Raw genomic sequence first — 24178 nt, 5'->3', positions numbered from 1 at the left:
AATAGGGAGGCTGACAGGTGTGCTGAGTACTGGCTGATTAGTGACTGACAGGTGTAGATGATTACTGAGCATGGAATCAGGAGCTGTATGGAAGGTGGAGAGTGCCATGAAATGTCCATGGTGCAGCAGGCAAGGCTGCACCATGACAAAGACTGTCAGATCCTCAAGGACCTTTTTCCAATGTTCTGAATGTTTACAGTGAAGCAATTACCACACTGACCGACATATTTGGAGAGGTTTAAAAATTAAATTTTGAACTTTTATTATGTTCAGACATTTAAGTTAAAGTTAATCGCGGATAATTAACATTTGGTGAAACTGACCATAAGTAATGGCACATTTGATTTTGTATGTGCTCCAAAACCATAGCTGAATAGAAGGGTCTTTAGAGTATTTAAAGACCCTTCTAACTGCCTTACTTTAAAGTAAGGCAGTTCTCGTACTTGCTTAAATTATGTTGCTCACATTTAAAATTTTCTCACCAATTTGTTGATGACTAATTGTGTTGAATTTCACAAAAAGAACTTAAGTCAGTAATTCATTTGTCGAATGTTTTTATTACTACCAGTGCTTTGAACAAATACAACTAAATGAGATCTGAACTTGTGTCGCTGTCTCTCTCAGTGCTTCTGAACAGATACAACTAAATGAGATCTGAACCTTTGTCTCTGTCAGTGCTCAAATCTGACCAAATCCAGAGTAGGAGGAGGATATGCTTGCCATCAGGTCATGAACAAAGTCTTCATAGTTCATAGTATTCTTTGACAGCTTTAGAGTCAAAAAACAAGTTAATGACTGTGGTAGGGCACAATCGATGATTTCCACCTCCAAGTTTGAGGAAACAACACCCCAGCCAGTCCAGAATGTGAGCAACGTCTTCAGGACTTCCGGAGTACCTTACAAAAATACACAGGGAAAAAAAAATTCAATACACACACTGACACTCATATACTACATAGAGCAAGTCTTACTCCAGAACAAAGGCAACGTACCATCCTCTATACATTTACGGAGGAGGGACATTACTCTGCAATGGTCCTCCAGGCTGACGATGTCCTCATTGATGTCCTCATCCCTTGGCCAGTTAATATTGTCCAAAATCATCTACCAAACATTTAATAAATTAGTTACTTATATGAAATTATGTTTCTATACCCTGATAGATTTTAACAGATACCTTATAAACTGAGATGCAACATGCACATTTATGGGAAAAAGTAATTAAATATAACAAATGTATTTGCATTACTTATTGCGTGATCTCTGCATTGCAGGCCCTTGTGAATAGGACTTCCACAGCATCTGGCCTGGAGCTAAAAAACTCCCAGACACCCGTGTCTTTCAGGCCTTGTCGGATTTGTTTAACCTGCAGGGTTGTCCGTCCAAGAACCTGTAAAATGAAACAAAATCAGTGGGGTCTACTAGGATACATTTACATGCTTTATATTCCAAAACTCATTCATCTCAATTCATCCACAGTCTGTAACAATGTTAGCGCTCCTTTTGATTCCCCTATTGACAAGCTCAGTGCTCCTCCCTCTGGTTTGTACTTTGGGCTTTAACTGAAAAAAAGCATGCTATTGTCTCTTTAAGAACAGCCCAAATTACAAGGACCATATGTCAGGATTTGTCTTCTGAACCCGGGTTGAGCACACACACACAGAGAGCACGTTTAGACAGTTTATTGAAGGTAACGAGTGCTGGAAGGGGAAACCAAAGTCTGTTATTGGACTGGAGGAGGTGGTACTGGAGTCAGTGCGGCTAGTCAGGTTAGCGGACCACTGGAGACACCATGGCACGGAGCAGAGCTTCTCCAGAGCATCTTGTCAGGTTAGAAGTTCACACGAGACACCTGGACAAAAAGCAAAGCTTCTCCAGGAACAAGCAAGAAAGAAAATACAAAGACTTACTGAGGGACTGGCATGGAGAGGGTGCAGAATGATGACGGACCGGCAAAGGAGTGACAGCAGAGTGAGGCTTAAGTAGGAAAGCTGGCAGGTGAAGTGAGTCTGGCTAATTAGTGGCTGGCAGGTGTGACTAACTGCAGTAGAAGGCTGAGTGGGAGTGGTAGGAGGAAACTAAACTAACCAAAACAAACACCAGAACCTAACTAAATCCAGACATGGATTTAGTTAGGGCCAGAGCCCTCCTGGACGAGGCGCCGGAGGGCTCTGGCGGCGGCCTGCGTGCGCTGGGCAGCGACAGTCTGGCGCACCAGAGGGCTCAGCCGGCGAAATATGAGCGCCGGAGGGCTCTGGCGGCGGCCTGCGTGCACTGGGCAGCGACTGGCTGATGCACCAGAGGGCTCAGCCGGCGACATATAAGCGCCGGAGGGCTCTGGCGGCGGCCTGCGTGCGCTGGGCAGCGACAGGCTGACGCACCAGAGGGCTCAGCCGGCGACATATGAGCGCCGGAGGGCTCTGGCGGCGGCTTGCGTGCGCTGGGCAGCGACTGGCCGGGCGCGCCAGAGGGCTCAGCCGGCGACATTGGAACGCCGGAGGGCTCTGGCGGCGCCTAATCACAGAGAAAAACAAGAACTAAGAGGACTAGGTGAAAAAAAACAGAGACACCAGGGGAAGTCAAAGCAAAATAAAAACTACTGAAGGCTAGAGGGGACTAGACAAACCTAAACAGGGCTAAAAAACATGGGTAAACTACAGGGACAAGGAATAACAGGGGAACTAGGAGGCAAACAAACTAAGGAAACTCAAACCAACCAAAGCAAAGAGCATGAAACAGCTCAGAACCAGGGATCTGAAGCCTAAATGAACGCAAGGACCAAGGAGCGCTGAGATTAAAAAGTGCCGGGCCAAGGAATCAAACCAAGAACTGGAAAACAAAAGGCAAAACTAGAAAACCCAAACAGAAACTAAAAAATAAATAAGTAGAGCAAAACTAGAAACTAGGGCTGGGTTAACCCAAGGAAAGACTAAAGCTAAAACTAGAAAATCAAAACAAGGAAACTAGGACAGGTACAGGTAAACTAATGTAAAACTAGATAACTTAAAGCTAGAATATGTACACAAAAGCAATAACTGGAAGACTAAGGTAAAAAAAAACTAGAATTCTAAAGCAAAACCCAGAAGACTAAAGGCAAACCTAGAACACTAGAACAGAGTTGGAAAAAACAAAGCAAAATAGAAACTCAAGTACTCTAAGGAAAACAATAAAAACCCTAAATAACTCTAAAACTGAGGAATTCTACATTACTCAAAACTAAGGCAGAGCTCGAACAAAAAAAACAAACAAGCACAGGCCTTAAGGGCGCAGGCAAAAACGGCTACTAAGCAAAAAAAAAAAAGTCTTCGTGGAGGTCGTCCTGGACGAGGCAGGCGGCGGAGCAGCATCGCCCGACTAAACCCTCGAGGAGGACGGCCCCGACGAGGCAAAGTCGAGCGGCTTGGAGCCCACAGTCTGCGGCTCCGGCCGAACAGGAAGGTCAGAGGTGGGCGCCGTGGTGGACGGCCCCGACGAGGCAAAGTCGAGCGGCTTGGAGCCCACAGTCTGCGGTTCCGGCCAAACAGGAAGGTCAGAGGTGGGCACCGTGGTGGACGGCCCCGACGAGGCAAAGTCGAGTAGCTAGGAGTCCGCAGTCTGCGGCGCCGGCCAAACAGAAAAGTCTGAGGCGGTGCCAGGCTACAGGTCTCGGCAGAAACCAAGGCTAGAGGCGGATCCTCCTGGACCCCCTCACGAGGCTTGGACGGAGGCAGGTCCTCCTGGACCTCCTCGTGAGACTTGGACGGAGGCAGGTCCTCCTGGACCTCCTCGTGAGACTTGGACGGAGGCAGGTCCTCCTGGACCTCCTCGTGGGACTTGGACGGAGGCAGGTCCTCCTGGACCTCCTCGTGGGACTTGGACGGAGGCAGGTCCTCCTGGACCGCCTCGTGAGACACGGGCTGAGGCAGAGCAGCACATACGGAGGCCTCGGGCTGAGGCAGAGCAGCACCCACGGAGGCCTCGGGCTGAGGCAGAGCAGCACCCACGGAGGCCTCGGGCTGAGGCAGAGCAGCACCCACGGAGGCCTCGGGCTGATCAGGGACGTGCACACCCACGCTGGCTAGGGCCGTGGCGTGTGCAGCAGTCATCTCTGAGATCGCTGGCGAGGCTGAACTCCCTGATGAGGCCAGTGGCGGAGGAGCTGCAGTCGGCCAGCAGGGGAGGAGATCGTCCCGGTCACCATAAAAGAAATCCCACAGCTGTGTCTCCTCGATGTGCGGAGCCCTGACCGGCGGGACTGCCGACCACCGTTCCTTTGCTTGGGCCCGCACCCGAGGGACCAGCTGCGTATCCAGGAGATGGTGACCGAGATGTCTGGGAACCAGGAAGCCTCCTACCTGTCCCACCGAAGCGACAACGCCAGTCTGACACACCAGGAAGGAGGAGGTGATGTTGGCCTCAGTCGTCGGAGCTGGCACAGTGGGATCCGGCTGGGCTTCAGGCAGAACGGCGGCTGCACTGTTGCTCTGGCGAACCCGGCGTCTACGCCGGGAGGAGCGGGGCAGCGAGGGAGGGGCTGAGGTCGGAGCTGTGGCGGGAGCAGCGGAAAGGCTGGTGGCAAGGGGAGAGCCGATTGGCGGAGGTGTTCCCGACCAGAAGTCCCAATCTATCTCCCGGGAAAGGTACGCCAGTTCCGGAAATGCAGAACACTGTCGTGCCAAGGTCAGAATATGTTCCCCCAAACTAGCTCGAACCATGGCCGCTGCCTCTGCTTGCAGGTGCGGCGAGTCCAAACCAGCGACCACAGCCTGGCTGCGCTTCAGTTCCTGAAAGCAGAGCTTCACAGAATCAACCAGGGAGGGAGGTACCAGACCGGCTCCAACATGCGGACTCTGTGTGTGTTTCGGGTTCATTTTGGCCGGTCCGTACTGTCAGGATTTGTCTTCTGAACCCGGGTTGAGCACACACACACAGAGAGCACGTTTAGACAGTTTATTGAAGGTAACGAGTGCTGGAAGGGGAAACCAAAGTCTGTTATTGGACTGGAGGAGGTGGTACTGGAGTCAGTGCGGCTAGTCAGGTTAGCGGACCACTGGAGACACCATGGCACGGAGCAGAGCTTCTCCAGAGCATCTTGTCAGGTTAGAAGTTCACACGAGACACCTGGACAAAAAGCAAAGCTTCTCCAGGAACAAGCAAGAAAGAAAATACAAAGACTTACTGAGGGACTGGCATGGAGAGGGTGCAGAATGATGACGGACCGGCAAAGGAGTGACAGCAGAGTGAGGCTTAAGTAGGGAAGCTGGCAGGTGAAGTGAGTCTGGCTAATTAGTGGCTGGCAGGTGTGACTAACTGCAGTAGAAGGCTGAGTGGGAGTGGTAGGAGGAAACTAAACTAACCAAAACAAACACCAGAACCTAACTAAATCCAGACAGGAGTAAATAAAAACCCAAATCAAAACTGAACCCTGACACCATAATTGTAAATAGCTTACAGCATGGAGCAGTATCTTCTCCCTCAGCCACCACTTGTTGTTCATTGTGACACCAGGCAGGTGCCAGGGCAGTGTCACAGAAAGAATCTAGGATTTGTCTTCTTCTGACAGGTCCTTGGTTCCTTCCAACTGATCAGTGACATCAACACAGGAGAGCTAAATACAATATTTGTAATATAGGCAATTAAAAAAGCAGGTGCTTGGCAATACATTTTTACAGCTATTTGATAATAGTGCGGTTTGGAAACACTACATTATATAAATAAAACGTGTTAATTCAGACTAGTGTCAAGACATCCCGGACATCCAGATCCACACAGTCTGACAGGGATATGGTTGCCATCTCTGGACTGCTGCCAAAAAGTACATGTATGATTGCTGTACTTAGGCTAGTGAGACATGGGCCCCCATTCAAGAAAGAATGACCAACCATCCTTCCTGCAGTCACAAATAAATCACCCTGCAGGAGCTCCTGACTTGTTGAGGGAATAAGGTGGTCACTCTCTCCCTCGAAGAGAAACACCTTGCCTTCAGAGGAGAAACTGTCAAATAACAGACACAGAAATTCTTCTGAATGCAAGAGATTAGGGCCATGGAATCCAGAAGGAAACCACTCTGGACAGCTCCTATCACAGTGGACAACACATGCCGTGTTACGCCTTCACCAATAGCAGAGTTACCTATGTCAACAATGTGCTTTTTGTCATGATTTGTCTTTGGATGAACCCGGACACAGCACGCACACACAGAGCTAGTTATTGAAGTGAGTTTATTGAACAGAATGGAGGGTTTATGACGAGAGGAACCTGAGTCTTTATGGACGGAGATGAAGGGTGCAGAAGCTGGCTGACAGGAGGAGTAATGGGTGACTGACCGGGAGGAAACTCTGGAGCGGAGGACTTGGAACTGAGTTGCAGATCTTGAGAGCGTGGAACTGAGTTGCAGAACCTGAGAGCGTGGAACTGAGTTGCAGAAGCTGAGAGCGTGGAACTGAGTTGCAGAACCTGAGAGCGTGGAACTGAGTTGCAGAACTTGAGAGCGTGGAACTGAGTTGCAGAACTTGAGAGCGTGGAACTGAGTTGCAGAACTTAAAAGTGTGGAACTGAGTTGCAGAACTTGAGAACTTCTGGTGGAGCAGAGCCGAGCAGAGTCTGAGAGAAGTGACTTGAACAGAAACCAAGTAGAAGCAACGTCTTCAGGCTGACTGCAAAAAACTGAGCTGACACCGAATACTGGCAGAGACTGAGCAGGAGTGAACACTACGGACCGGTGACGAGAGCAGAATGAGGTGAGTTTAAATAAGGGTGGAACCAGGTGGAAGCAGTTGGAGGTTAATTGCAGCCTGTCAGGTGGAACCAATCAGGCCGCGCAGGAAAGAGAGGGAGAGAGGCTCAGCATGCAGCCTACAAGCTGCATTCTGACACTTTTATTATAAGTTACACCACAGGCTTTTGAAAAAACTACCTCATGTAAGTCATAGCTGCACAGACTTAACATACTAAATTCACATATCTATGTATTTGCAGGAATAGTAAAAAAAAATTCACCAATCAATCTGCAAGTTAGGGGCCTTGCCCATTCCACCCTGGGCCTCTAGTATAATGAGATGATCGCTCTGTGTCTCTCTTCTTCAGAGTCCATGAGACTCAGGGTGAATGTGAGGGGCTCCATATGTTGTTTCTTTTCTAGAGCTGCCTGTGTGAAAAGCTGGGCTGCTTTCTCTGCGTCCAGTTGTGTAACCCAAGCTTAAAAAATGGTAAATTACATTAGGAAACAGTAACTGAACCTTTAAGAGTATGCATGTACTAGGGCTGGACAATAATTCAATAACGATATGTATTGATCGATAGACAGATGGTTCAATATAAAAAACAGGGGTCAATAAAAAGTTCAATAAAAGAACAGGGCATTCTAGCCTATCATGTAGGTTAATACTACAGTTATTAGATCCTCCCAACCGATCATAAACGCAGGAAAGCTCTATCAGCCTTCAGAGAGTTCAGAGAGCACGTGTTCTTTTTTTTAACACTTACAGTTTTTGTTAAAAGTTGGTAGAATAAAGGGTTGTGTTTGAATCCATTTATTTAAAAATAAATCTTTAGGCAACAGTCTAAAATGGCAAGGGCTTCACTTAAAATGTATATTTTCAATTGTTTTGATAATTATCGATATCAATCAATATGATTTCTATTTTATCGATAGGCTTTTATTCTATATCGTCCAGCCCTAGCATGTATATGCCTTTACTCAATTTAAATCACACAGGGTATACATGAATGTTTGATTATCCATTTAAAAGCAGCTCTGTGATGTTATGAAGATGCAGCATGGAGAAACCTGAACATATGGTACAAGTTATTATACTTTGGTAGACTATCCTTTATAGCCACACACTTACAACCAGTAGTGACCTCTGTAGGTGGGATTCCAGGACCAGGTGCAATTCCACTTGCTGATATAGAATGACAACCAGTTACTAAGTGACATGATGTGTGTTCAAGGGTTGTGTCAAATCTCATCCTTAAGCAATTTCATAACACGAGGGGGGTTAACTAAAACATATAGGACCAATGATTTTATTGATTGGCTCTACCATGCCTTATAGCAATGTACTTACCATCGATGGTGGCCTCTGTGGGTGGGTTTTCAGTGGGACTTGCTGCTTCTGCTAAGATGGAATGACAGAAATTAACATGTGAAAAAAAAAACAAGGTGACAGACCAACTACAGTGGTAGTATTCAGGATATTTCAAGAAAATTGTTTTTGCATTTTCACATGAAATATTTTAACTTCCAAAACAAATAAAGAACATAAAACTTCGTTACTATTTAAAAGTACAGAAACTCTACCCTCATCCACATCTAGTCCTGGGTCATATGAAGTTGATGCTGAGGCCGAGGCACTGGCTGTCCCTGTCCCACTTTCCCTCTCCCTGTTTTGGGTAATACATTTACGTGACTCCGTCTATAAATCTGAAGACTTAAACAGCAACACCACTGGTCCACAGGATTTCTTTAAAAATTGCATTCATTGAGAAATCAAGCATTACCTGTTCTGTGCTGACATTACACTGAAGGGGGTGAATGTATAATGTGGTATGGTGGATGAGGAGAACAGGCTCCTTCAAGTATTGAGCAGTGTAACCTCATGTGGACAAGGGAGAAGTGACAGCTCTCGACTCCTGGTGTTTCCACAAATCCGCATAAACTCAAACCCCCCTGCATCTCTCAACTTTGGATAATTTATATATACAAATTCCGTAAACTGCTGTGGGCTGTGTAGGTCACCTGAAAAACAAACATGTCAAAAAAGCAAAACAAAGTTCTTTGAATAAACATTTTCATAACAATTATCCTTTTTGAATATTTGTTTCCTGTGTCATTACATTAAATTACACATAATGTTTTAATGTTGTATTGGTATTTTCTCAAGAATGGATCTTGAGAAAATACCAATGTCTGGTCAATACTTTCTGTGAATAACTGCTGTATAAACATAAACAAAAAATATTTACACGTACAAAAACACCCCCGCCGCCAAAAAAAAAAAAAACACCTTTACAACATTTGCAAACTGTAAAAACGACTATAAAATCCAATCACGCAATCAAATGACATACCTCGAAAGCACAGGCGCCTCTCCCCCAATCCTGCTCTTAGTAGGCGCTCCTTCTCAGCCCTTGTGCGCACCACTGCACAGTCTTTACGGGCAAGGGCACAAAATGTGTGCGTGTATGTAAATCTGGGTGTGTGAGAAGATGCACCGGCAGATGCCCCGCCTTGGTTGTCTTGACCAACCCATAGCACCACCAGCCTGCCTAGTGTAGGGTGCTTCAGATTCTCTGTACTCAGACTTGCAACCTCAGGCATGACTGAGTTATTACCAACAATCAATTTTAAAGGCAAAGCTTCCAAATGAAGTTAACAGACGCAAAAAGTATAGAAACGTTTGCATTAGATTGCAAACTTATCACGCCAAACACGGCCTTTTTTCGCCTCAGTCAAATTAAATATTTATTAAATAGTATAATTTTACTAATTATGATTACACTGAATATCAAAATGATGTAAGTTACACAAATACAATAGAACCAAATATAGATAGATAGATAGTTTTATTGTCATTTTGTATGCACAAAGTGCGTACAGAACGAAATTTTGTTGCATATAGCTTGAAAAAAATCACTGTATATTATCAGTGTATATATATATATATATATATATATATATATATATATATATATATATATATATATATATATATATATATAATATTGCTATAGACATGCTCACGTGTTTGCTCTGTTGCTGACTGAATTTTGCGAGGTCAGTCTTTAGATTTGCTTGGATGAAGTCGCTTGCAGTTATAGATAAAAATTCATCATGATTTGCACTCGGCTGTTTGCTAGTGATAGTTGGCTGATGGCCCGTAGCTGCTACCAGTGGTATAAACACAACAGTCACCATGGCAACTGTGAATTCTGTCGGCATTGAAAGGGAAACAATTTATTGATATGTCTGGAGAGCAGAGCTTATGCGTTTGTGCACAATTTATTGTTTTTTCAGGAGCGTAGATGTGTTACCTTCAAAGTTCATTGCTAAGTGATCTTGCACTCGTGACGAAAAGACAGCATATATTTGTGCGCGTGTCTCTCACTAGCGTAGCATGTAACTCCTATCACCGGTTCTGCAGCCTCGCATTTGTTTCCTTTGTCCACCGCTTCTCGCGTGGCAGAGTAATTTATGGTAATACACCGGCAGATTGTGAAGAGCTAATTCTCGTTAAAAAAATTACTGCACATAGAGCTGATGTTTAGTAAAGTTAGTTCACGTCGACTGTGTGATATATTTACGGATGCGTAAAGTAGCACTAATTGATAAACAAACTGGTGAAATACAGCACCTACCATTACGTTTCAAGATGAGTTTGCCTGTACAATGTTAACATTACATCTGCATCGCTGCTCAACTTTTTAAAAGTACAAAGTATGACCATTTTGCGCCCGCCTACACAGTAACGTTAGCCTATATATGGCAAGATGCTTTAACATAAATTCGGTTTTGTTTGACTATCCGTAATTACATTCCAGATATCTAAAACACACACACAATGCACTGAAAAACGGCTTAGGGAAGCTGAAAGCGCTTCTATCGACCCATGTCCAAGCTGGAAATAAGGAATATTCCGCAACCAAGGCCAGTTCAATTAATAACCAGATGCAGTTTTTGTAAAGCTCAATGGTAAATCTGACGTCATTTCGACTAGTCAGAATGTAATTAGAGATATCTTAAATCGCTAAAGCGTCTAATCATAAAACAATTTGAGATATGTGGAACATAAGGGAGGTAAAACCAAATTTATGATAAAACGGCTTGCCACAACCGACACGGCTTCTAACTAAGCCTGCCATTAAACCAAGTTACAACAGAGAGCAGTAACTGTTACGTTCTCCTCTAAGACTTGCCACCAAAGTAACATGTAAATCGCTCGCCAAGTGTTAAATTACCTTAAACTCATCTGTGAATAATGCTAAAACATTTTGGATTAGCTAAATTACTCTAAATTAGAGAGAAAACCTGCCAGTCGAAAGCTTGCTAGCGAGCTTACAGGGAACGTTACTCCTCTGGTCCCACACAACTGATACTCGAACTGGAAGCTGTTTATGTAAAAGTAAAGTAAAAGTAAAAAAAAATGTTCAAAGCACCACAGAAAAACATTTCAGATCCCAAACGTACAGCGTTCTAATTCTTCCAATCTATTAGCGGCTTCCCTTAAGAGGTCGGACACTGAACATCTCACTGCAGAGTCCGACATTGCTAAACAAAGGAGGAATGCTTTATGGCAGGGAAAAGCAATGTAGATACGAAGGATGCAGTAAAATGCTAACCAACCAATGGGCAGAAGTTTACCCCTTAAGACCCACCCCTTCCTCATTTGCATAACGAGGCAGAAATGCATACAGAAATGTAAAAAGGACAGGCAGAAATAAATAGCATGGAAGAAATAAATAGGGCAAAAAACTACAAAAAAAGAATAAAACACAAAAATATTATAACATGCACATAAAAAATAAGTAATTAATAAATAAAGTAGCTAATTAAAAGAGATATATACATTTATGTCTGACTTTATAATTTAATTTCTACCTACATTTATTTGTGTATTGTATTTTTGGTGCCATTTAATCGTATGCATACTTATTTATTGAGCATTTATTTTTTTCTGTATTTATTTTTAATTATGGAAGACTTGGTCCTCCATAAAAGTATACTGTTCCAAGATCATTTTAAGTTTACTAAATTATACATTAAAGTATTAAGCAAGTACACTAATCTATATACTAGACGTTTACAAGGTATACTTGTGGCTCACATTTTAGTTTATTAAAGTATACCACCAGTATACTCTTCAATATCCTGCCAATGTACTGGTTATATACTGCTAGTCCATATTTTAGTTTAAGTACACATTCAAGGATTACTAAAACTACAATACTATTTTTGACATTTTAATTTGTATATTATAAGTATACTTAAGTTCACTCACCATGTTGTAGCACATCATATGAATAACATATTCTTAGTTACCTCATAATGTAGGTACAATGCTATGTGTTTGCACAATCACAAGACAGAATCTTGATATATTATAGAACATAATGTACAGTTTCTTTAATGTCAGCTTAAACTATTACAGACTGCATTTAAAAATTAAAAATAAATTTCTCTGAAATTAAACCCTTCTTAGCTTTCAATATTGAAATGAACATGTAAACACATTTACATATGAAAATGTGAACACAAGGAAGTCATTCTTTGTGAAAAATGGAACAAGAAAAACTACAATTGTCATCAAAGATCTAAACAAAAGTATGTTTTCAGCTAAGAACTAAATAAGAACTGAAAACTGAAGTTCTTGGTTGTCAAAAGAAGGTGAAAAAAGTACACGTTTTTGGAACAAAAATATCTTGACAGAAACACTACTTTTTATGACTTCTTTTCATTTAGTTGCTTTGCATCGCTTATATTGTTGCATTCTTTCTAATGATCCGTCTGACATCTTGCATGGAGGTGTCGGGGAACTTTGCCTGGGCATAGACTGTGAGTGTGAAAACAAATATACAAACAAAACGTTACTTATTGGTACATTTATCCACATTTAACACACATGTCAAACATAAAGGATGGTTTATTAGTTACATTTTGGAATAATCTATAATTTACAGAAACTGTAAAGAAGCAAAGGTGTTGTTAACGAAGTTCAATTCAAGTTAGTTTATTTCTATAGCGGCAATTCAAAATGCAAGTCATCTCAAGACACTTTACAAAGACAATTCAATCATATCATACAGACAAATTGTTAAATATTTTCTATCTGCTGACTGCATTCAGTGATCAACTTTGCAGAATTCACTCCTGCAGAAAGTCCAGAATAATACAATTTTTCACAGATTCTGTGACTCTAGTGCCTCTCAAGTGCAGACTCAGGGTCAATCAGAATATCTGAAATTGGTAAGGCCCTTTATAGTCACATAATCTGATAGGTAGGGAAAAATGGTTTAATACTTGTTGACATAAGTAGTGTCAAACACGTGTCTTCCTTTATAATACCAGCACTACGACGTGCTTTGATCTCTCACAAGTCTCCATCAAAAATGTCATTTGTTTGGTATAAAATATGGCGCACAAAGTTGCTCAATTAGATTAGCTTCTGCGGAAGAAGCCCCAATCAGTCTCTGAAGCTGTTTAATGTGCTTCTCAAACTATTCTTAGTGTAATTTTGCTCTGTGGCAAGCCATGCTATCCTGCTCAAAGAGTACACTGATAGAATATTGCTCTCATGAAAGCTTAAAGATGCTCTGTGACAATGGAGCATCAGGGTTTCCCAGCAAAGCATTGCCCAAAGCATCAAACTGACCCTGTTGGCTTACCGGATGCATCCTGTTAAAGAAAACTGAATTTATCAGACTAAATAACCTCAACCCATCTTTATATGGTCCAGATCGTATGATTATGTGCAGGTGTAAATGTGTAATAAACTTCAGTACACTGTGTATTTGTACCTCTTTCTATCAGAACCACCAATAATTTGAGCTACAGTGCCTCATTTATTTTATCAAACCACATGGACCAGTCTTCACTCCCCAGATGCATTAATGTCCATGCCGCAATCACCGGTTCACAACAGTTGTTCCTGGTTTTGGACAAGTTCAGATTAGGAACACTCCATAATAGCTGCAAATTGAGAGATTCCTTACCCAGTTATAGAGCCAACCTAATTCCGACTTATCAAACACGCTCATTTTTCGTTTTTTTTTTTTTTTTTCATTTTGCCTACTTCTAACACATCAGCTTTGAAGAAAAGTGTTCACACTCTTGAGAAACAAGTGATCACCCTTTGCTTAATGCCATGGTTTCAAACTATTGTGCAAGTGGCAGTTTAGTTATTTAGGCTGCCTTTGGTGGTCCTCAGATGAAGTTTTAGTGTTAATATTTTACAAGGTTCTGGATTACAATAGACTGGTCTCATGCAGTGTTATTTATCCAGGCAGCTACCTTTTTTGTTTGAACTTGGTGGCATGGTCCTCCTCTGCCACATCTTTCCACTTGCTGTTTGGTTTGCTCTTCCTCTTGGGTGCTTCTTGCCAGATGTCTTCACCATTTATGAATTCTTGTCTCTTCTTGCAGAGGTCACTGTAGTTGTGTGTGTGAGAGACGTTGTCAAAAAAAACAGAGGGATTTTAAAGTACACTGAGATGACAGGTGTTGTGAATTAGCTATATTAAACAAAGTATTAAAACATGAAAAAAACGATAAAGTCAACAGGCTTTGTAGATCAGCCATTACTGAATGTGGGTTTAAGTTGCAATATTAATTCATTTGAGCAAATTGTAATACCTGCTCTGTTATTTTAGTCTGTCATTCCTATTATCCTGTTCCTTTTAAGTCCCAACTGCTGAAATGTGCTATATTTTGTGTTGTAGTGGGCTGATATATTTTTTTTATTATTTTAATCTCATCAGAAACGTCTAACCTCCCTCTACCAAAAATATGTGTACATAAAATTATATATTTTAAAATCAGTAAATCATTTTTGAGTGCAACATGGTTTAAATACCATGTCCCCTTTTATTTATTTACAAAATCAAATTAGGAATATAATAGAAATACATTACAGTAGGTGGCGCGTACTGGCGCAGGTGGCGCGCCCTCTCTCTGTTCCAACCATACGGTGTTTTGTTCTACGTGTCTCGTCTAATTATGTTATACTACAAGTACGGCAGGCAGTTTTTAATTGACATCCGTAAAAGCAAGCCTTGCAGCGTTTTGGATTTTGCAACAGAGACACTAAAGGAACTCGGACTATTCCGGCTTGCAAAAACACCGGACTCGCCTGCTACTCCTCCCCTGGAAAGGAAGCGTCGGAAGCGGTGTGCGAGGAAGCAGAAGAGGGGCAAGCGCGGAGTCGTCCGGGCCAGGCTGGCGGCCAGCCCAACTCGCACAGCTATACCATCCATTCTCCTGGCAAATGTACGATCACTGGATAACAAAATGGACCACATACGACTGCTGAGATCAACGAACCGGACAGTGAGTAACTGCTGTGTGTTCGTCTTCACTGAAACTTGGTTAAATGACAACATTCCGGACTCTGCTGTACAACTGGAGCAGTTAGCATGCTTTCGAGCAGACAGGGCCATTGTAAAGGGAGGTAAATCACGAGGAGGAGGAATCTGTGTTTACATCCGTGACGAATGGTGCCGGGACACTGTAGTAGTATGCAAACACTGCTCACAACTAGCAGAGTTTATGATCATTAAGTGCCGTCCTTTTTATCTGCCAAGGGAAATTACCGCGATTCTGCTAGTCGCAGTATACATACCAACAACAACAGTGATAAGAACGCGGCTCTTACTGAACTTTACCAGGCTGTCAGTGAACAACAGACGGTACACCCAGACGGTTTCACCATCTTCACTGGAGATTTTAACCATGCTGATCTTAAAACTGTACTTCCAAAGCTACACCAGCATGTTGATTTTCCAACAAGAGGAGATAACACCCTGGACCTGGTTTATACTACACACAAAGGAGCATACAAAGCCACCCCCCTCCCCCACATTGGACTTTCTGACCATATCACTGTTATGCTAATGCCCGCATACAAACAAAGGGTAAAAGCGAACAAACCGGTTCGTAAGCAGGTAAAAGTGTGGCCTGAGGGAGCCTCTGATGCTCTTCAGGACTGCTTTGACACAACAGACTGGGAAATGTTTAAGCAGGCAGCCACTTACAACAACCAGATAGACATAGAGGAGTATACAGACACTGTAACCTCTTACATCACCAAGTGTATTGATGATGTGACTCACACAAAAGACATCATCACTCGGGCTAACTGGAAGCCATGGTTGACAGGGGATGTCCTCAGGCTGCTGAGGGCAAGGAATAAAGCCCACAGAGCTGGGGATGAAGCTGGCATGAGAACAGCGAGAGCCAACCTGTCCCGTGGCATCAAGAAAGCTAAAAAGGAATACACTCACAAGATAACCACCCACTTCAAAGACAGCAGGAACGCACAAAGCTTATGGCAGGGCATTCAGGCCCTCACGGACTACAAGCCCGCGCCACAGAGCTGTGAGAGCAACATCCCTCTGCTCAACAATCTTAACCGCTTCTCTGCTCGCTTTGAAGCACAAAACAGCACCTGTCCACAGAAGATCTATCCTCCTCAACACGAACAGCCCCTGTGCCTCTCTGCCGACAGCGTGAAGAGGACACTTGCTGCTATCAACATCCGTAAGGCAACAGGTCCAGATAACATCCCAGGTCGTGCACTGAAGGACTGCGCGGGGGAACTTAAGGATGTCTTCACAGACATCTTTAACACTTCCCTGAAGCAAGCCATCGTCCCATCATGTTTTAAAGCTGCCACCATCATACCTGTGCCGAAGAAAAGTGCTCCATCCTGCTTCAATGACTACCGCCCTGTGGCACTGACACCCATCATTATGAAGTGCTTTGAGTGGCTTGTCATGTCACATATAAAAAACATTCCCCCCCCCACCCTGGACCCTTTCCAGTTTGCATACCGAGCCAAACGGTCTACAGAGGATGCAATCTGTTCTGCCCTCCACCCAGCCCTCACCCACCTGGAAAAAAGAGACTCATATGTGAGATTGCTGTTTATAGACTTTAGTTCTGCATTCAATACCATAATACCACAACAACTCATCTGCAAACTTGACAAACTGGGACTCAGTACCTACCTCTGCAACTGGCTACTGGACTTTCTCTGTCAAAGGCCTCAAGTTGTACGTTTTGGAAACAATACCTCGAGCAGCATTACACTGAGCACAGGGGCCCCCCAAGGCTGCGTGCTCAGTCCGCTTCTCTTCACCCTGCTGACACATGACTGCACTGCAACCTACAGCAACAATCACATAGTGAAATTTGCTGACGACACAACTCTGGTGGGTCTCATCACCAAGGGCGACGAGACTCAATACAGGCTAGAGGTCGACCATCTGACCACGTGGTGCAGGGACAACAACCTCCTGCTGAATGTCAGCAAGACCAAAGAGGTGGTTGTTGACTTCCGGAGAGGTCACACCCAGCACCTGCCACTGACCATCGATGGTGCTGTGGTGGAGAGAGTGAGCATCACCAAATTCCTGGGGGTGCACATCAGTAAAGACCTCTCCTGGACCACCAACACCGCTTCACTGGCAAAAAGAGCTCAGCGCCGCCTGTTTTTCCTGCGGAAACTCAGGCAAGCAAGTGCTCCACCAGCCATCATGACCACATTCTACAGAGGCACCAATGAGAGCATCCTCTCCAGCTGTATCACTGTGTGGGGCGGAAGCTGCACTGAATACAACAGGAAAGCCCTGCAACGCATAGTGAACACAGCTGGAAGGATTATTGGTGCTTCACTCCCCTCCCTGAAGGACATTTACATCACCCACCTCATCCGAAAGGCGACCAAAATTGTGAGTGATGCAAGTCACCCCGCTCACAATCTGTTTGACCTACTGCCCTCTGGGAAGAGGTACAGAAGCCTGTGCTCCCGCACCACCAGGCTCAGCAACAGCTTCATACACCAAGCTGTTAGGATGCTGAACTCTCTTCCCCCTCCATCCGCAGCTACATAACATCCTGGACATTTGACCCACAGATGGCCGCCTTGCATTGCGTTACTCCACCTGCACACTTTTGCACTTTGAAACTTGTTGTTTTTATCCAGAAAATACAGCACTTACATAATGACTCTTATTAATACTAAAAAACAGAACTTTTGCACTAATATTTTATTTTTGCATTGATATTTATTGACTGTCCATGTACAATTTTAAAACCAAAACTTTAAAATGTAATATTTTATTGACTGTCCATGTACAATTTTAAAACCAAATTTTGCTGCTTTTATTTATTTCTTCACTGCATGTGCCCTCTTATTTACTTTTATCTGAATGTTATGTTGTCTGTGTACTAAGTCTGGTAAATATGTCTTGTCTTCACCGTGGGACAGTGAGAAACGTAATTTCGATCTCATTGTATGTCTGGAGCATATGATGAAATTGACAATAAAAGTTGATTGATTGATTGATTGATTGATTGATTAAATACCATGTCCCCTTTTATTTATTTACAAAATCAAATTAGGAATATAATAGAAATACATCATGTAATTTGAAAAATACTTTTAAATATTACTGTTCATAGTAGTCCTCATCCAATTATTTCACTGTTAATGTTAATTGTTAAATTAATACTGTTTAACAAAATATTTGAAATTGACTTGTGCAGAGAATTTGATAAGCAGTACAGCATGATATCCTGAGCTGGACCAAAGTCATTTTCTTGTGGTTTAAAAAGTCCACGATTAAATAAAATAAGGAAATAAATACACTTTATATTATGTTATATTGATCATATAGCACCGAATAAAAGTAACGACTCTATGAATGAACTAACCTTCTTTGAAAAAAAACAGTCAAAAGTCGAATCATGCAAGTTTTGCTAGCTTGTAGATTAGTTTAATAAAAATCAATATAACTGGACTATTACGAAGCGAAATTACAAATAAATAAAGATAACTATAGGAAGAAAAAAAATCAACAACTTACCATCAAAAGTTGGACCATCCGACTTTTTTCTCCCTTTGATGTCCCACTTTATATCCATCAATCTTCATCTTCCAGGTTAGGGCACTCAGTCAATATTTTCGGACATTGTTGCTGATCGATAGTACTTATCCAGGAAGATTTCCCAACTTCCACAGTCTTGTCTTTGAAATAATAAAGGGCAGATGCCATCTCTGTATCCTGAAAATTACATTCTGAGAGCAGGAGCTTTTTTTCTTTTTTTAAAAACAAAAAAAACGTTAACGCCGCTATGGGCGGGAATTTGCGACCGGGCTTCCTATTGGCTGCCTGGTAGGGAGGCGGGAACATGGACGGAAAGGGCAGAAGTCACGTGACGTCAGGAGGAGGAGTAGACAGAAGAAAACCTGTGAATGAGCCCATTAGAGCTAACGTGGCGAAACGTCGTTCGCCTTATCAAAGATATTTGGAGGATTACACAGCAGATATCCCAAGGAGTACCAAGCACAGATGGAAAGTAAAAGTAAGTAAGAGATAATGAGATGAATTCAGACTACTATGATTTTATGTTCAATGTCAAAGATCAAAACAGCTAGCTAGGGCTCCTTGCTAGAAATGGGCTACTGGCAATGTGAGGTAAATGCTCATCGATTTTTCTCTCTCTCTATCTATATATATATATATGTATATATTTATTTATTTATTTATTTTTCATTTATTGTTCAGTGTCTTTGCTTTTCCAGTAGCTACCCATGGACTACATACAGTCTTATTTGTAGGTGAAATACAATGTTAAAAATCCACTCAGTATACCTGTGTATAATAAAATGCCTTGAGTTGTCATAAACAATTTCAGCATTCCACCTTTCCAGGACAGAACCCCAGGACTACACAGAAGAACAAATAAGTCACCCTGTTGCATCCCGCAGAGAAGTTACAGATGTTGACAGCAGGAGTTCCTCCACTATAAGGGTTTTGGACATTGCCTTTCAACAGGTAAATACAAAATGACCCAGTGTTATTCTCAAGTGGAAATGTTCATTTCCAAATTATTCAATGCATTTAATTCTTGAAATATGACAGGGTATATATGACGTATTTAAGCTTAGCAGGGCACTAGTCTCAAAATTGTTGCTACTTTCATCTGCCTTATGTAGAGGTATAAAAGGAAATTGAAATTTCCACCTCCATATGTACCAACAATAAAAAAAAGCTAATGTCCAGTTGCCTCCAATTTTAAAAATAATCATTATCGAACTATATTTTTGGTAAATTACAATAGTTTGTGTAACCCTTAGGGGAGTTACTTTCTAAGCTATGCAACAATTGTTTTTAATTTTGCTATAGGCAAATACTTTATGCTAGATGGAGATTACTGCTCAAGTTTGCTGCTGTTCATTTTCATTCATACATACATGTTTTCTATTTTCCTTGTATCTATAGGGCTCTGAAGACCAAGCAGATGGTGACAAACCCCTATATCATGGTGCATCTTTTTTCAAGGGAGAAAGTCTTCTGATGCTCATGTCATATGTGCTGCGACACAATTTAACAAGCAAAGCAGTTACTCACTTATCTGTATAATCTGACCCAATCTGTATAATATGATTGAACTTGATTTTGTAAAGTGCCTTGAGATGACATGTTTCATGATTTGGCGCTATATAAATAAAATTGAATTGAATTGAATTGAACTTGAATTGAATGTACCCTTTTCCACAAAGAATTTAGAGGTTAATCACAATCTGAAGTTAACTTTTATTGTGAAAAATGCCTTGTATACCTTGGCAATAGTGCACACTGTTACAATCATTGTAACCTTTGCAACACAGCGTTTGAGGCCAACAGAAGTTTAAAAAATGACTTCTACTTTCTGGTAATTCCCCTTCATGATTACTTGGTTATTTTTAAACAAACTTGTTCACATCAAATTTCTGCTTTGTGTTCATGTGCCAGACTATGTTGTGTTTTAGTTGAAGTACTTGCTAAATCAGAGAGACCTTTATGTAAAGATTCACAGATCAATATAAAAAGTACTTTCTTGTTTGAGGAAAAAAAACTGAAACTGTTAATGCTGTGTAGCCTGACATGATTCTAACCAAATGTGTTCTTGTTGAAAGAGATAATGCTGTGTACATAAAACCACTGCCAAATGCTTGTAAAAAGAGACTAGAAATTGTCCAATCAAGTCAGTCACATATTTCCCTGTCTCTGCATGTTTTAAGTTACGCTACACAAAGATGAATCAAATACAAATCAATTTACTGTAAACTTTTAAACACCAGCACTATATGATCTTGAATATGATCAGATCCAAAGTTTAAAATAGGGTTAATACCTGAAAGCAAAAAGTAGTAAAAAATGCAAATGTAAGCATAAGTCAATTATTTCATCTTTCATTCTTTACTGATTTAGGATATATGTAGTATCAGTACCTTGAGGCAGAAATCAGAAAACAACAACAGTACAAGAACAAGATTCAGTGTTTAAGTATAGCTATAGTAATAATATACTTACTCTTAGACTTTTTTTTATACTTCTCAGTATAAGTCAAGTACACTTGACTATACTATTATTAAGTATATGAAATATAGTTTAGAATAAGTAAACTTTAAGTGCATTGCCTGATTTTAAGTATAAAATTAGTGCACTTTTAGTATACTTCTATAAACTACTTTTTGCTAACGGAATTCCTGGGGGAAACACTGGTAACCAGACATCTAATAAGACAGAAAGTACTTCCACAGTTATTTCGACTGTCAGATGAGGGGCTGATCTGGAGTCGCCCGCTGCAGAGCTGAGGTTCGGATGCCGAGGACTCGAGTACGATCTGGAGCGGCCTGCTCCGACCGCATTTTGGGTAGCCGTAGAGCCGCATGCCTGCTGCTTTTCCTGGGAGTACTGCTTCCAACTGGATGCCCAAAGTGAACGAACTGACAAAGAGGCACCCATAGGTTTGGCAGAGAAATAAACAGAGAAAGTTAAATGGGTTATTTAGAAGGTTAATGCGTTTTCACTGTGTTTTTGGAACACGTGGGGCTTACACATATTAAGATAAGATAGGTTTTATTGATCTCAGATTGGAGAAATACACGTGTCACATCGGCTCAGTAATCAGTAATCAGAATAAGATGCCAAAGTAGGACAAGGTGCATCAGGTATATACATTGTGTCTCCGTTTATACAGTGGGTCAAAAAGAAGTAGATAAGAAAATAAAAATACAAAATAGAAATAAGGCAGAGGATGTCTTATGTACATTCACGGTGACTTATATACATGTGTATTGACATATATTGAGGTGTGCTGTGTGCATACTGTAAGCTGCACGGGCTCTACCCGGATTTTTTACCTAGCAGCACGAACATTCGGAAGTAATGGTAATGGGGGGTGGTGGCCTAGTGGTTAGAGCATTGCGCTTAGGTCCCAGAGGTTCAACTCCCACAGCCACTCTGGATCCCTGAGCAAGACCCTTAACCCCACACTACTCCCCGGGCGCTGCACAGTGGCAGCCCACTGCTCCCAAAGGGGATGGGTTAAATGCAGAAGTGAATCTCTCCATTGTAAGATCAATAAAGTTCAATTATTTATTATTTAAATGTTCGATTAGCTTAGCTAGTTGAGAATGTAGAGTCGTTTCTTTTCCAGCAGGCACCCACCGCACATCTGTCAGTGCGCACAGAATGAGGGACTGTGATGCCACGCATCCTTGCGACCTCCTACTTGGAGAAGCTCAATGTATCAAGCTCGGTGTCACATATAAAACAGTTCAATGTGAAGACTTGTTGCCGCCAAACAGTTAGTGTGACACCGTGTACATGGTTGTAAAAGTCGAGCTCTGCAGGTGCCTGTCAGTGCAGAGTTGTGTCCATTTTTTTAAATCGATCTTTGGTTATACGAATTCCTATTTAGGAATATTTGAATGGATTCATAATAGGAAAATCGATTTTTTTTAACATCCCTAGTCGCGATCCAATCACGTGATCAGAAATCGGAGAAGGAACCAGGTGAGTAAGTGAGAGAGGAGAGAGGCTGGTGATTGAGAAAGGCATGATAAGCTATTTTATTTTTGACCAAATTTTTTTGTTGTTGACTTATGGATGATGGAATTAATATTATACCATCTAGTTACTGTGCTAATATCATACAGTAAGAGTTTGATATCATGAAATGTCTTACAATACTGAGAACAAAGGAAATGGCGTACTCAACTGGTCTAAAAATAAATAAATTGGATGCATGTCATGATTGGGGACAGATGGACCCAGTATTCAGCCGGACAAGAGGTACGATTTTAAGAAGGTTTATTTCCAAACAGAGGTGTGAGCAGGAACCAAGAAAAACAGGCAGGAAAAAATGAAGGGCAAGACAAAAACAAGGCTAGTGGTAAATAAACAGCCCAAGGCAAAAAGGCAGGTAGTCAGATCTGGCAGGAGAAACATATAACAGGGAACAGGAACTGCTGGACAAAACTCACCCATGGGCATGGAAAAAACAAAACAAAATCAAACCACAATAAAACCAAGACTATTCCAAAAACTGATACAGAACCTAAACCTAAGGCTAAACAGAACACAAGCTATAATAGAAACCAAACAAGAAAAAAAGACAAAACAGAAACTGAACTTAAGGCAGGAGAGTGAACTAATTAATCAAAGAACAGACATAAACCATAACAAAATCCAAATCCTGAGAGCCCCTCCCTCAAGGGCGGATTCCAGACGTCCTTAACACAAAAACCCAGACCGGGCGGGTGGAGGGAGGTAACAGGACGGAGGGCCAGAGTCCCCGACGAATCAGGTGGTCCGGCAGACGTCTCGGAGGACAGCCCCGACGAGTCAGGTGGTCCGGCAGACGTCTCGGAGGACCGCCCCTGAGAGTCAGGTTCTCTGGCGGACCTCTCGGAGGACAGCCCCGTTGTGTCAGGTTCTCCGGCGGACCTCTTGGAGGACGGCCCCATTGTGTCAGGTTCTCCAGCGGACATCTCAGAGGACGACTCCGTTGTGTCAGGTTGTCTGGCGGCTGGAAACAAAGCAGGGCCCTTCAAGGCCGGAGTCGACGACGATGTAGGGCCCTTCGAGGGCAAAGTCGATGATGGTGCAGGCCCCTTGGCGGGCGTCGAGGGTGCAGGCCCCCCCTAATGATAAAACATAAACTAGCTAGGAGTTTAGAATCAGGGGGTGCCCAACTACAGATTTCAGAGGGCGCCAGGCTACCAGCTTCAGGAGGCCCCGGGCTACAGGCTTCAGGTTCAGGAGGCCCCGGGCTACAGGCTTCAGGTTCAGGAGGCCCCGGGCTACAGGCTTCAGGTTCAGGCAGACTCTTAGAAACCAGGAACCTCAGCAGGAGCCCCTCCAGCACCTCCGACAAGACAGCCTGTTCAGCCACTTGGGAAATTGTCTGTCTAGCCTAAGGTGCGGGGGCAACAGCTTTCGAAGAGGCCCAGGTATCCTCAAGTCTCCATGGGGCTCTTGTCTTCTCGCTGAGACCTACGATGCTTGTCTTCTCGCCGAGACCCACAATGCTTGTCTGGACGAGGGCCACGACGCCGCTTGTCGTCTGGACAAGGACCACGACGCCGCTTGTCGTCTGGACGAGGACCACGATGCCCAGGGTCCCGACGAGACCCAGGGTTTAATTCAA

The 24178-nt window shown here is 42.7% G+C and overlaps 1 long non-coding RNA gene across 1 annotated transcript; it reads right to left on the bottom strand.

Annotated features, from left to right (window-relative positions):
• Nucleotides 1–624: 624 nt before the first annotated feature.
• LOC118566450 lies at nucleotides 625–1925 on the bottom strand. Its single transcript, XR_004933022.1, has 3 exons — nucleotides 1250–1925; nucleotides 993–1104; nucleotides 625–896 (listed from the first exon to the last, which is right to left on the bottom strand). It is a non-coding gene; the product is annotated as an uncharacterized LOC118566450 (long non-coding RNA).
• Nucleotides 1926–24178: the final 22253 nt, after the last annotated feature.

Source organism: Fundulus heteroclitus, chromosome 16 (genome assembly GCF_011125445.2).
Source record: "Fundulus heteroclitus isolate FHET01 chromosome 16, MU-UCD_Fhet_4.1, whole genome shotgun sequence".
Lineage (NCBI taxonomy): Eukaryota > Metazoa > Chordata > Actinopteri > Cyprinodontiformes > Fundulidae > Fundulus > Fundulus heteroclitus.
The sequence above is the reverse complement of the archived record's forward strand: the minus strand, read 5'-3'. Positions and strand labels throughout refer to the sequence as shown.